The sequence below is a fragment of the Cydia amplana genome, chromosome 19 (assembly GCF_948474715.1).
Source record: "Cydia amplana chromosome 19, ilCydAmpl1.1, whole genome shotgun sequence".
Classification (NCBI taxonomy): Eukaryota; Metazoa; Arthropoda; class Insecta; order Lepidoptera; family Tortricidae; genus Cydia; species Cydia amplana.
Genome location: NC_086087.1, coordinates 10,116,682 through 10,130,946, shown reverse-complemented (window position 1 = coordinate 10,130,946; position 14,265 = coordinate 10,116,682). Strand labels below are relative to the sequence as shown.

The window sequence follows — 14,265 nt, the reverse complement described above, 5'->3', positions numbered from 1 at the left end:
CGAACATATAATAACAGACTATCAATACGACAAATCAAGAAATTATTCAGCCAGAATTATTAATTCATTTAAAATATCATTATCATATGTGAATTTCTTATACCGTGTTTGAATTTGAATTAAAAGTAATATTTTATTAATTACAAAATTGTCTCTATTTTTGCTTCTAGTTAGTATACAAATATGAAATAACTAATTGTTTGTATAAAATTATTTATCGTACAAACATTTATGCCCTTAACTTAAAGTATCAAATTACGCAATTTTATATTGTCGGCATTGTCAAACCCATTGACTTTTTTTTTTTTTTTTTAATGTAGTGGTCAGCCGTAAAAGTATTACCATCAGCCTTAGATTGATAAAATATATTTATTTTCTTTATAAAACATGATATTTCATGCTAAGTAACAGAAAGCAGTCAAATATTGTACCGGAAATTTTAGTCCCGAAAATCCCGGGAGTACCGGGATTTTAATTTTGAAATCCCGGTTCTTTGCTTGGCTCTAAATCCCGGGAATTCCCGGTACTTTCGGTACCGGTATTTCCCGGGAGCAAACCCTAGTACATATCCTTTACAGTTATAGGATATTATTATAGGTCTCTATATGTAAATACTTAAGCATAACATTTAAACTGTAGCAGATACTTTTGAACGCGAGCAGATATTTTTGGCGCGTTCTTACATCTGCTAATATTGTTGCTGCCTGAAATGAAACGAAACTAATATTTACGATGCAATCGGTCCGAGTGGCAGATGTTTTTCGCGCTCTATCTTACGTAAGTACTACTAGCGTAGTAAGACTGCAAATTTTTACTTTAAAAGTTGCGTATTTTGACTTTGACTTGGATCTACTTTTACTCGTATACAGGGTGTCCAGTAATTAATGGATAACCTTCTAACCACCGACAGGGCACCTTATTAGGCTGGTCCAGAAAATGCACTTATAGATCTAGTAAAAGTTTCGTGGTTTTCGAGATAATCGCACTTTTCTAAATTTGAAATATGGTGCTAGCTATTAAAAAAGACAGAAAAGTTCGATTATCTCGAAAACCACGAAACTTTTACTAGACCCATAAGTGCATTTTCTGAACCAGCCTAAGGTGCCCTGTTGGTGGTTAGATGGTTATCCATTAATTACTGGGCACCCTGTATAAATACATACCTACAGTTGAATCTACCTACACAAAAGTTAGTTACACTCATAAACTGTTTACAGTGGGACATATAAACATTATAAACGTAAAATGTTACTCACACAACATCGCGTCTTGATATCAAGTAGGTACTAGCAAGTAAGTTTACTACAAAGTTGTAACTAATGCCTACACAAGGTAGTACTGTTATCGCGACCCTATTGAACGTCTAATCGAGCGAAAAGTCTCTAGAATAACATACCAATTGCCATGTGTTGGTTTGTGCGGAGTAGGCATTGGCGTTTTATTCGCACTGCTTAGCAAGCTACCTACACAATTACACATCTCGATCGAACGATACTGTCATTCTATGGATCTTGCTAACTATGTAAACAAACCGCCATATTGAAACTGTCAAAAAATCTAGACACGCGGCAAGCGTTGTCCAGCCAAGTTCAAAGAATATGAATTTACTAGTAACTTTTGTTTATACTGGGTCAACCAAATCTTGTCAGTAAATAGAAACAAAAAAACTATACTCATCCTTTTCTTTTGGGTGCTAGTACTAGTGTTAGACAAAGATAGTATGATTCTCTCTGTCTATGTTTGAAATCAAACAGACCTTTGACACACTATACATAGCAAGTTCCATAGAATGACACTAGTGTTTCGATTAGAGGATAGTTGACCACTGAATCATTTGCGACTACTATAAAATAGGCGATTTAAATAATAATATATTTCTATTTCACGCTCGTCTCACAAATATTAAGGATGACTCATGCTAAAACAGTCCGGGCCCGGGACGTGGCTTCCGACACTTCTTACCGGTGACCACGTGATCCTTTCATAGAAAACTGAAGTGCCGGGCGCGCCCCGGCCCGTGCCCGGACAGTTGTAGCGTGGCGTGAGTCTTCCTTTAGGTAGAGCACGAGATTGACAAGTGGTACTGGTCGATATTGACTCCATAAAACAGCCTAGGTACATCAGATACCTATATCGGAGCGGCCGAGGTGCTCAAAATTATCTGAACAAGCACTCTAGCGCCTTGACAATAGAGGCGTGTTCAGATATTTGTGAGCACCTTGGACGCTCCGATATATCTGATGGCGACTGTACAACAGATTTTTTGCTCTGAATGATCGCTTTAGAAAATTTTCTAATGTTAATGAAATGGTTACTTTAAAAATAAGTTAGCCCACACCGCTTCAATTTACATTTTCTTGAATAGGTAAGGTATGTAGGTATTACATTTACTGACAATCATAAACCTTGACGCTTTTAATAGAGCAACTTTAGTAGGACAATGCTAATTCATTGATGAGATCATTATTCATATCATAATTATTATATTATTATATTATTTAATACACTAGCAGCTGAAAGCTGATGCGTGTATATCACTGCACTTGTTTTTTTTTTAACGATTAATGTTCATTTTTTTGTTGTTTTAAGTGTTTGTCAAGTCTGTTTTTAAAACTGTTCACTGAAGGAGCACATATCACTGTTTCTGGTAACTTATTCCACTCACGTACGACGCGGTTCGATAGAAAGTGCTTCCTAGGATTGCTTGTACTGGGAACTCGAATAATCTTTGAGCTGTGGCCTCTTAGACGATGATTATTGCTCATAACAAACAGGTCCAATTAAAATAAATAAAAAACTAGTAAACGAACATAGCCCGGATACTGGATAACCCATAAGTGTTCTATAATAAAATTCAGGGAAGAAAATGGGGACTTACGGCGCGATTTGGAAAATGAATAAGAAATTCAATAGATATGAAATAGTAAAGATATGTGACGTTCCACGGCAAAAGGTACCATTGCCCCGGCTGAATAGTGGAGCGGCGTTAATAATAGCGTAAGCCCCAGCCGCCATAAGGTACCTTTTTTCGTGGAACGTCACATACCTTTACTATTTCATATCTAGTGAATCATTAATTCATTTCCCGAATCGCGCCGTAGCATCATCTTAAATACCACACAGAGTTGACCCACAAGCTATAACTGTGCACAGATTTTGCAATAACGTAGTGAGGAAGTGCCACAATAACTCAAGTTGCTAGAGTCGGACTAAGCGAACTCTGCATGGCATTAGCAATGACAAAGTGTGGAAATGTTATCAGAAATGTCAAATTTCTTTGAAAATATGACGTTCATATTATAACACTCTCTCCTTTGTTCTATTAAAATCGGTGCGAAGTTAGTTTAGACTCTGCGAATCTTGTGATCAGTCCATACTGGGGAGCTACCGAGAAAACCAAAATTCTCAAATAGGGAGTATTACTGCAATGTTTTGCCGCCAGAGTGCAGCACTAGCGACTTAAGTATACCATAGAGTAACTTATACATACTGTATACCTTAAACTGTTTTTTGACATGTTTTCACAGACAATCAAATATGACATTGATACATCAAGGCGGTTTGTTTACAAAGGGCCTACCGGGAAACGCGAAATCGAAACTCAGCTATCTGCCTCTTTATCGCTCGAATATGCAAGAGTGTTAGATAAAAAAATGTCGACTCTCTCGTTTGCGGTAGACCCTTAGATTGTTACTTATTGTGGGAGTGGCGCCCCCTACGCAGATTTTCGCGTAATCCCTATTGCGGGTTGCGGGGATCTTTCTCTTTTACTCCAATGAAGGCGAAACTAGAATGAAAAAGACAGATGCCCGCAATTTGCGATTTTCGCGGTTATAGCTGGTTGGTCCGAGAACTGTTAGCTCGCTAGGCGTAGGATACAAGAACATTGAACGCTAGTAACATAATAGGATTTTCTTTTACGATCGATAAAATTGGTGAATAAAGTTTTATTAGCATTTTGCCATTACCGGGTACGTACTACGTACCTATGTGCTTGTTTCTGATGTACTCTATTATTTATGCCTAGTGCTGGTAGATATAATTTAAAACTTACTATAGCATTATTTTAAATATTTAATTAAATTATGAATTATTACCGTGTTTATGTTTACAGGCAATAAGTTTTTTTTTGTTTCATTTACCTAGTGACCATCGTCTTCTTGATATTTGAGATATTTGAGCGTCCAAGGTGCTCACAAATATATGAACACGCCTCTATTGGAACGGCGTTAGAGTGCGCGTTCAGATATTGTGAACATCTTGGCCGCTCCGATAAATCTGATGGTGACTGTATATATTATAGATTTCTAAATGACGCGTTTTACATTTAGGAAGAATGAAGTTTGCATGTAGTTACATATATCAAGATAATTAACAGAAATTGTTAAATTGTCACAGAAATTGTGAGGATCCAACCAGAGGACACAAGGCTAGCTAAGATGACAATCGGTCATCGACAAACGCCGAACGAAAATATATTATGGATGACAGATGCTACGATAAGTCACGTGACGTTCCATACATTACTTCTTAGGCCTACTGTCCACGGAAGCGTAGCTGCATAGACGCGTATTCGTCATTGTACGCTTGGTGCCGCACAACTCTGTCCACGGAGCGGCTGACGCCACGTTGCCGTTCCGTGGATAGAGTTGTGCGGTTTTGTATGTAGGCTGCAAGCAAGCGTACACCAAGCGTACAATGACGAATACGCGTCTATGCAGCTACCCTTCCGTGGACAGTAGGCCTTACTTAAGTCTCGTCTCGATTGACGTTTTCTATCAACGATTGTCATCTTGGCTAGGCATTCGGGTGTCTAATTCGACTTGATTTAATGGGAATGTGTGTGTATGTGTAGTGGCGACGTGATCACGTGACTGCTAGAAATATGAACTAGACATACAAGCGTATTCTAATTTTTTAATTAGACATAGTACCTATATGAATACGATCGTTTTTGGTTGAAGAAATGTCACTTGACACTAACAGATCCGATCCACATTGAATTCTTGTCCTATAATTAAAATTAGAATACAGCTTAGGTATTAAATTATACAACGGGACTTAATCGCGTATCTACGTTTTAAGATTTACCTCCGACGTTTCGAGGACGGCGTTGTCCCCGTGGTCTCGGAGAAGACTGGCTTAAGTTGACATCAGCATCGTCTAACCGCGCGAGTTTTTCGAACTACCCGCACTTGGTCTTGTTTATCCGCTTGGACGTTTTGCGCACTAGGGATGTCACTCTGTCGACACAACACTAACGATATTCGATTTATCGACTGTCGATATTCGTTTACGCTTACATTTACATCATTTTATTAACGTCGGAGGTAAATCTTAAAACTTAGATATGCGATTAAGTCCCGTTGTATAATTTAATAATGTGTAAAAATCGTGAAAGTTTAAATCAGTGTTAGAATACAGCTGTTAATTACTGCACATTTTCAGAGGCTATTTCACAAGATTTGCCCTACATAAAAACATATTGAAACAAGCAGCTGAAGTATCAAAATCCAATGTTATCCTGATCCAATACAATCCACAAGCCCTCGGCATTCAAAGATAAAATAATATTCAAAGACCGCTTAACTACGTGACGAACATATTTCTAAAACCATCTTTGCTCGTTAAGCCCTCTTAACAGAGATAGCAGTGTCAGCTTATTATTATTATCCAGCCAAAAGGCTAAACAGCACGACAGCGGTAAATTTTACCGAAAAATCACACGCACCGCCGCGTTCATAACGTCTCAGGCGCATCTTTATCTCGCTAATTTAAAAAAGCTTTAAAATATACCAAATTAATGGCGCGTAAGTCTTTTTAAAATAGGCGGGTAGATCAGAAATGGCGCGCGACCAATCGGACACTCAGATTTGAATATGGAATATTAAACATAAACCGTCGTTGAGACCTTCATAAATTTAACCAATAAATGTCAGTTTGTGGCCAGAACAGCGCTCGAAGGATCTTATAAATACCGACGCGAGGTGTAAAAGTTTTGTTTGATTGTCGTAGAATGGACGAAGGAGTTTATGATCGGGAGTTAAGAAACTATGAGTAGGTACGCCGCGTTAGGTATTTGACCTTTCCAAATGTTCCAGTTTTAGTAGTTCGAAGTTGTGTAATCTCATACCTAGGTAATATAATATACATAATTAAAGGAACTTTATTGGTCTCATGTTGGTGTACAGGGGCCCATTTCTCGAACGATATTACTATTAGTCTAATTTTATTACTGTGTTACCATGGCAACTTATATGATTTTACAGTTCGTGGACTGAAATATTAGTCTGATATCGTTCGAGAAATAGGCCCCAGGTCTTACACTTGGTACAGTAGTTCCCTTACAACATGATACATTTAAAACAGGGGGTAGAAACAACGTACAATTCAAACTTGTTTTGTTACCTATTGATATGACAAAACTCTTAACAAGAACATATCCATATTAGAACACGACTCTATTGTCAAGGCGATAAAGTTCAGATATTTTGGAGCAGTTTGTGTGTTGATGTGATGTGTTACTTCTAAAGTCGACTGTACCAAGGAACATATTCGACTCGTCACAGATATGTCAAGCCGTGGCCATAATAAATATGTCTACAGCTACACCCATACCAACAAAAGTAGGAATAGTACTATAATGGTTGCCAGCTCACATGCAATTCTAATACGTTGGATTGGTCTCCGGGAGCATACCTAAATTTGTACCTAAAATACTTATTGTCCTCTAGCTGCCGAGACGTCAAAACCTGCCAATAAAAATACAAGTTTGATTTGTCAAAACAAAAATTCAAATTAGAATGGAACAGGAGACCTTTTTATAGGTCTCTGGGCGGCTTGAGGATATAGGTACCTTCATCAAATTCAATGTAAAATATAAAATATTCATTAATTCATTCAATATGTCTTCGTGGTTCCTAAAACAAACCTTTCAGATCATTTATTATTATTAGGAACAAATATTGATGAATTGATGCTCATGGAGTTAGACTAAACTAAGTTGTCATTTGGCAGCGATTTGGATAGTCCAAACGGTGCAAGTGTTAAGTAAACGTCATGATTTCATAGAAGTTTGATCTTATCTTATCCTATTGTTTTCGGGGGCCCTTGCGGATACACTTCGACCCATAGGGATCTTTTGTGCAATTGTGAAGTTTGATCTTTAAAATAACACTTGCACCGTCTGGGCTATCAAAATCGCTGCCAACTTAGCTTGGTCTGACTACCTTTACCGGAATACGCCCTCCAGTACCATCGGTCCACTTTCCCAATCTGTCTACTTTACCAAAGGGTCCATTTTCGCGATCTCTGTACTTTACCAAACGGTCCACTTTCGCGATGTGTCCACTTTACCATCGGTCCACTTTTCCGGTCTGTCTACTTTGCCAAACGGTCCACTTTCCCGATTTGTCTACTTGAGCACGTTGTCTACTTTCGCCATTGGTTCACGCAAACCACCAGTTTCTCAGAATACCAAAACCGCTTAGTGCCAGCATAATTCCAAGTCAATATGTGTCAACCACAGAGGACCGACATATCAGTATTGTAACAGGTGCGAGTGAGACACCGTCATTGTTCTGACAGTATTTAATCAAATATAACTGATTGCGTTCCAGCAAATTACCGTTTTGTGACTACAACGAACAAAATGTCTGGGATCATTCCAGTAAACAATATTCCATGAAAAACATTTCATGTAAAATGTTGCCAAGACGAAACCACAACAAGGCTCGGATTGTCAAAAAGTTATCAGATATCTTGTAGAGCCAAGCTTCTAACTCTGCAAGCCCTAACATGACAAACTCTACATCTTAGTCAACATATGTGGCTTGGCCGTTTCGCTACCGTCACATGGGCGGAAGGTGAAATCTATTCATTATTTTTTATTATACAATAATTTTTGTAGTAACAAAACGGCCAAGCCACGTATTTTGACTAAGGTGTAGAGTTTGTGATGTTAGGGCTTGTAGAGTTAGAAGCTTGGCTCTACAAGATATCTGATAACTTTTTGACAGTCCGAGCCTTGTGGTTTCGTCTTGACAACATTTTACATGAAATGTTTTTCATGGGATCGGAAAAGCGAACCATTTGGTCAAGTAGACCAATGAAGAAAGTGGACCGATCGGTAATTAGACGGATCGGGAAAGTGGACCGATAGGTAATTAGACGGATTGAGAAAAGCAATTAGGCAGATCGGGAAAGTAGACCGTTTGGTAAAGTAGACAGATTGGGAAAATGGACCGATGGTACTGGAGGGGGAATACGAACCCAAGACCTCCAGCTTAGTAGCCAGCTTCAATAAGCTGTTAAAATTGTTGAAAGAAAATATTTGCGAGATCGTCACTTACACAAATAAGATAAAGGAATAAACCTATTCAGAAGAGGATAAAGTGAAAAGTGATAATCACGGATTTACTTAGCGGACGTAACTTCATTTCTTTTGTGGATTTTTTAAAAGCCAAAGATATCTTGCTTGCTGTATTTAAAGGTACCTTTTGGTTATCAAGTAGGTAAGTGAATGGATAAGTAATCGTCTCATAGTTTTAGTGATCAGCTTAGGAGAGTTAGGGCCAACGGGACTCCACTACTAAGCCTAATTTAACTGTGAGAGAACCTTTTTTAAGACCTGTGTTTTTATCCGATTACGGAAAGGATAATAATTCTAACAGTCTAGGTAAATGTGTAAGGACATATCCTTATGTCTGTATAAGTAGGTACTGTTGTGCAGTCACCGTCGAAACTACTTTAAGTACTTAGCCTAAACGAATAGTCAATAGGCTACATGACAAGGGATACATTGTTTACCGATATTTAACAAGTATAAAGTTATAGCGAAAAATCTCGTTAGTATTTAGTTTCTGAAACGTTTTACTTGTTTCATAGTAGTAATAAAGTTTTGCTCTAAATTGTCCCTTAGCTAGGCCGACAGATATATCAAACCTTTAATGTAATGCGACCTATTATGGTAGAGATTTTATCATTTATCGCTATGGAGTGATTATTCTTATATGTAATTATCGCTGTGGGTGTAAAACTGGTATTTTACGGGGGTGATAACTTGATAAATAAAGCTAATCAAATATAACAAAGACCAATAAGAAAGAATATTAATGATTATGGAGGAGGGGTAAAATCAAATTCCTTAGTTATAGTGACAGGGCTGAAAAGGTTAGGAACCACTGACCTATAGAAACGGCTAAGACAATATCAAGAAACGTCGATTGAAAATTTGCACGAATAAGTAGGTATTAGTATTTTTTATTAGATAAGTTAATTATAAAATGTAAAGCGAAACAGATACGTCATGAATTAGAGATTTTTAATTTAATATAGGAACAGAATTTTCAGAAGACAAAAAAATCGATCATGCATGAGCTGAGTTTTTTAATACCGACTATAGTAGGTACCTATGCTATATGCATAGGTACTCATATCGCCTACCTTTATCTATACTTAATTAAATTACCCACCACACGCCTTGCGGGCAAAAACACTAAAAACAGATGTATGTTTGTTTTCCAATTATACGTCAAAACCACTGAACCAATTTAGCAGTGTAAGGATCCGGGCGGTCTAATGAGATTTGCACTTTGACTGCAAAAATATTGTAGACGTTTTTCGCCTTATTACTGTAGAATAAAGTTCAAAATTGTTTACATATTTTTGACGTCCTCCGTACTCATTATCTCACCACAAACAGGTGCTTATGGTATGTACCCATGTACATGGGTACAATGTAGGTACTATTGTTTGCTGGTACATATAAGTAATAATTTACACTTCGCGGTCGCGGGCGCTCTTTGAAAAAAGGCCTCGGGGTGGTAAAAAGGCCTATAATATCGACACGGAAAAAGGGCCAAAAATATGAGCACACGACCTTATTGCCTAAACATTAAGTTAGTGTATAGATATGTTTAACCCATTATCCGTATTTAGGTATAATATGTACCTCATCTGTCTGTACATAGGACGTGATAATGGATGAGAGGTTGAAGTAGTTATATATTAACAATGTTCATGATTTTTTTTAAAATAAGTTTTGTTTTCGGATTATAGCCATTCGTAGTTATTTTAATTAAGGATATAAGTTTCGGGAGTTAAAAACAGTTTATTCGATGAATTCAGTAAGACATAACAATAGAATACACCCTTTATAGCAGGCCTAGCACAATTGGTCACGCAATCACGCATCCTTGTCATGCGACATAATTATCTTTATTTATTTATGACTTTATCAGAGCGTTTATTGCTTTAGATATAGGACCCATTATCTTACCTTGTTAGAAAGAAAAGAAGATTCTTGATATAAATATGTAGGTATTATGAAATGTATGGACCTTAAACCTAGTACTCAATATGTTTATACATAAATGGAAGAAAATTTTCAGACAAATCCAAAAAAGAACAATTGATTTTATACTTAATTTTGTATTGAACTTGTGGACTATTATAGTTGTAGTACTGGACTATAGGTAGTTAGGTGTTTTACGGTAGTACATTAGGCAATTGAACTGACTTTTATAGTATTTGGAATAGGTATAATACGGAACTTTTTTATACCTATTCCAAATACTTACTATAAGACAGTATTTATAAAAATATGTTTTATTTTGTATATAAATAAAAGGTGTCGATCGTTACAGATAATTAAATAATCGTACCTACTTATAGATAAAATGAATCCGAAATTATTGTAACTCTTCTAATAATCTTAAAACGTTAATATGTATACATATTTAGACTACACTAAGATACTCGTATGTAGGTATGTGTAAAACTAGACATTAGGTACAGAAATGTATTATTCATTAACACAATGTAATGCCATTAATTAACAAATATATGTTTGTTAAACAGCAGGCTAGGTTAAAACGTGATGACACATATCGGTAACTAACAGAAACATATCAATAAATAATTTATTTCAATTGTATTTACACAATGGAAATTCTAATTTCACATCTCCTATTCAGAAAAGAGCTTTTTCACCTCAGCAGCTCGAACAAGGGTACTTTGCTACTTAAAAACAGTGAGCAAAATCGAATTTTGCTCACTGAAAGGACAAAATGAGCAAAATGCGATTTTGCTCACTCAGTGAGCAAAATGCGATTTTGCTCACTGTTTTTAAGTAGCAAAGTACCCTTGTTCGAGCTGCTGAGGTGAAAATTTAATTGTTGGTATATCTTAAGAAAACATGAGTGAATAGAGGTAAGTGATGAAGAAGGAATACATTTTTCGGGTTCTCTAATATGTTCTCACTGCTGAGGTGAAAAATATTGTGTACTACACGAGATCAAAGTTATTTACATCTCGTGCACTTTTGAGTCCCTTACTACGCTCAAGATTCTAAATTAGATTCACTCGCTACGCTCGTGAATCTATTATAGAATCTTTCGCTTGCACGGGACTCAAAATAAGCACTCGAAGAAATATCAAACTTTGATCTCTTGTTGTACAAATAACCATTTCTTCCCTGCTAGGAGGGATCAAAGTGGTACTTTTCCTCCCTGCTAGGAGGGATTAAAGTAACACTTTTCTGTTCTAGCACACTATTTTTACATTTTTTTGCACATTATTTTTTTAGCTTAAATAATCTGTTTAAGCATCAGATTGTGTCAACACTAAGATTTTTTTATTTTCCTCATAGTTGATGTGAAAAGCAGTATGTGTCAGACGTTATCAAAATTATTTCGTCTTGGGCGTTAACACTTGAATCCCTCATTACGCTCAGGATTCAATGTACGCCCTTGACGGAAATATATCATTTTGATCCCTTGTAACACAAACTACTATTTACAAATCGTTGCTGTTTTGTGGAATTTTAATCGGCAATCGGCGCGGTCGGTCAATAACTTGAGTAGTCCCTTTTATGAAATTATGAATTTAATTTGACTTTATCATTTTTGTTGAAAAATTATCAGACGACAGAGTTATCAATTATCGGTAAACCTACGCAGGTTTACCGATAATTGATAACTCTGTAGGTATGGCTATTGTTATGTAACAATAGCCATACCTGAACATTTACCTATTTTAGAACTTGATTAAGAATAAATAGTGCATGCTTTTAAAAAATAATACTTATAAATCGACGTCACGTAAAATATGTTATTTTATCCATATTATGTAATAGGGACGGCAATATTTTTCGATATCCCTTTCAAACCAATCAGTTCGATGCATTTTAATACCTATATGGTTAAATTTGTAATTTTTATATATTTTCAAAATCTTTTCAATTTGGTAAAATCTTAAGAACCACACTGATATTGCTGATACTTATTATATAATATATCTTTGTAAAACCCGCTTTTTATTTCTGAAGGCAGCCAGCCTGGCCATTCCTGTCTTACAGAAAATAGTTATAATAATGAACTGCGACGGCAAAGTTAATAACAGCCTTCTACCCCCGGTTTTATATGATGCAAGGACTTTTATGATAATAAAAAAATACAGAAATATGACCGCCGATCCACCAGCGAAAAGTTTTTGCAAAACAACATTTATGGCTTTTACACTTATTTTTAACCTGACCACATTATTCTTTTATCATTATAGGCAAAAAAGTGACAAAACACGTACGTTTTAATTAAAATAAATACGTGTATGTACGAGTTTAAACGAATGAGACAGTGCTATAATTGTCGTGTGTCTGCACCTTCCATATATTTACATTAACATTTAATAGGTGCAGCATGATGATGGCAATCATTGTCACTTATCGCCATAACACAACCGTCACCTTTTGACAACTGCGTGATAAGTGTCGCATTTTTATCCATAGCGACAAGCGACTAAATAGCGATCATATTAGGCCCGATACTTGTAATATTATACCTACATACTAAACAAATTATTATAGTAGCTTTATACTTAACATAGTTGTTGAGTTAAATGCTTTATCTAAAATAATATTTGAACAATAAAAAATATCCTATAGCACAAAAAACATTATTGAGGAAAAGACATCAACGACCGTTTACTTAGATTTTTTAGGTTAACGTTTGCCTGTATCGTTTTTGTTCATGTATTGTCAATATTTTTATTATTACGTACGTTTTTTTATTATTGCATTGATATAAACATATCATACAGATTTGTGGTTAGAATTACGTCATTCCTTTTAATATTGTTCAAATAATTTTGTGCAGCCGCGTCATGACATTATTTTAAATTGTATTTACCATTTGACTTACGTACGGAAAAATTCATACTGTGGTACCTACTTTAAAAACGCTACTTTAAAAAATGTACTTCAGAGAATTTAGATTATATCCCTAAGTTTGTCCGACGGTTGCCTTATGCTTCACATCAACAGAACCAACGTGTATTTTAATTTATGTAATTACATTTGTAGGTGGTTTACTCAGGTACAGTTGCAGTTTTGAATGATTCACGGTTAGTTTCACTAGACTTATATCGACACCGACTTATCGAGATCATATCCCGGTCGATATAAGTAGTATATTTTTACCATGTTGTAATGTTCCATGATTAACAATTCATCTATCTTACCTAAAGTGTCATTCAATAGAACTTGCTAACTATGTAAACAAACCGCCATTCTAAAATTGACACTGAATGTCAGTAATTTACTAATAACTTTTGTTTACATAGTTAGCAAGTTCTATTGAATGACACTTTACATCTTAGCGTTTTTCCATTTGCATTGAGGCCGGGATCCGCATTGGCAATGATGTATACACAATAACAGTATTTATTTTGAAATTATTTGAATATTTTTTATAAAACGGCGAATAAGGTTTATTCATTTATTTTATTTATTTACAGAATTGAGGGTAACAAACTGACGGTCCATCTGATCTATGACTAAGTCTAAGTGTAATACATATTTTTTGGTGGTTTGGTGATTTGTTATTTATTTATTTACTAAGTTTGACTACAGAGTTGTAATACTTCACTCAAATGAAAAATAAAACAAAAATGAAATGGAGATTTCAAAACATTATCGAAATCATACGAAAAAAATGGTAAAATTATTTGCATATAAAAGATAACAATATCAAGAATAGCTCGCTAAACCTAGCGGTTAAAATTAAGAATAAAATGTATGGTAGAGTCGTTTAAACTATTAGTTTTAAGTTTACGGTATTATCGTATTTTTCCTCGTCCACTATCTAGACATTATTAACGGGAACACATTTAGTTTATCCTCATTTTAATATATTGATTTAATAATACTTTTAAAATTTACCTCAAAACAAGTAGAGTTCAAATAACTCAAGCATTTTAGGTAGTTAT

At 35.6% G+C, this 14,265-nt stretch overlaps 1 protein-coding gene across 1 annotated transcript in view; it reads right to left on the bottom strand.

The window, feature by feature from the left end:
• The window catches only part of LOC134656879 (LIM/homeobox protein Lhx1), an 80,711-nt gene that overhangs the window by 64,927 nt on the left and 1,519 nt on the right, over positions 1 to 14,265 (bottom strand).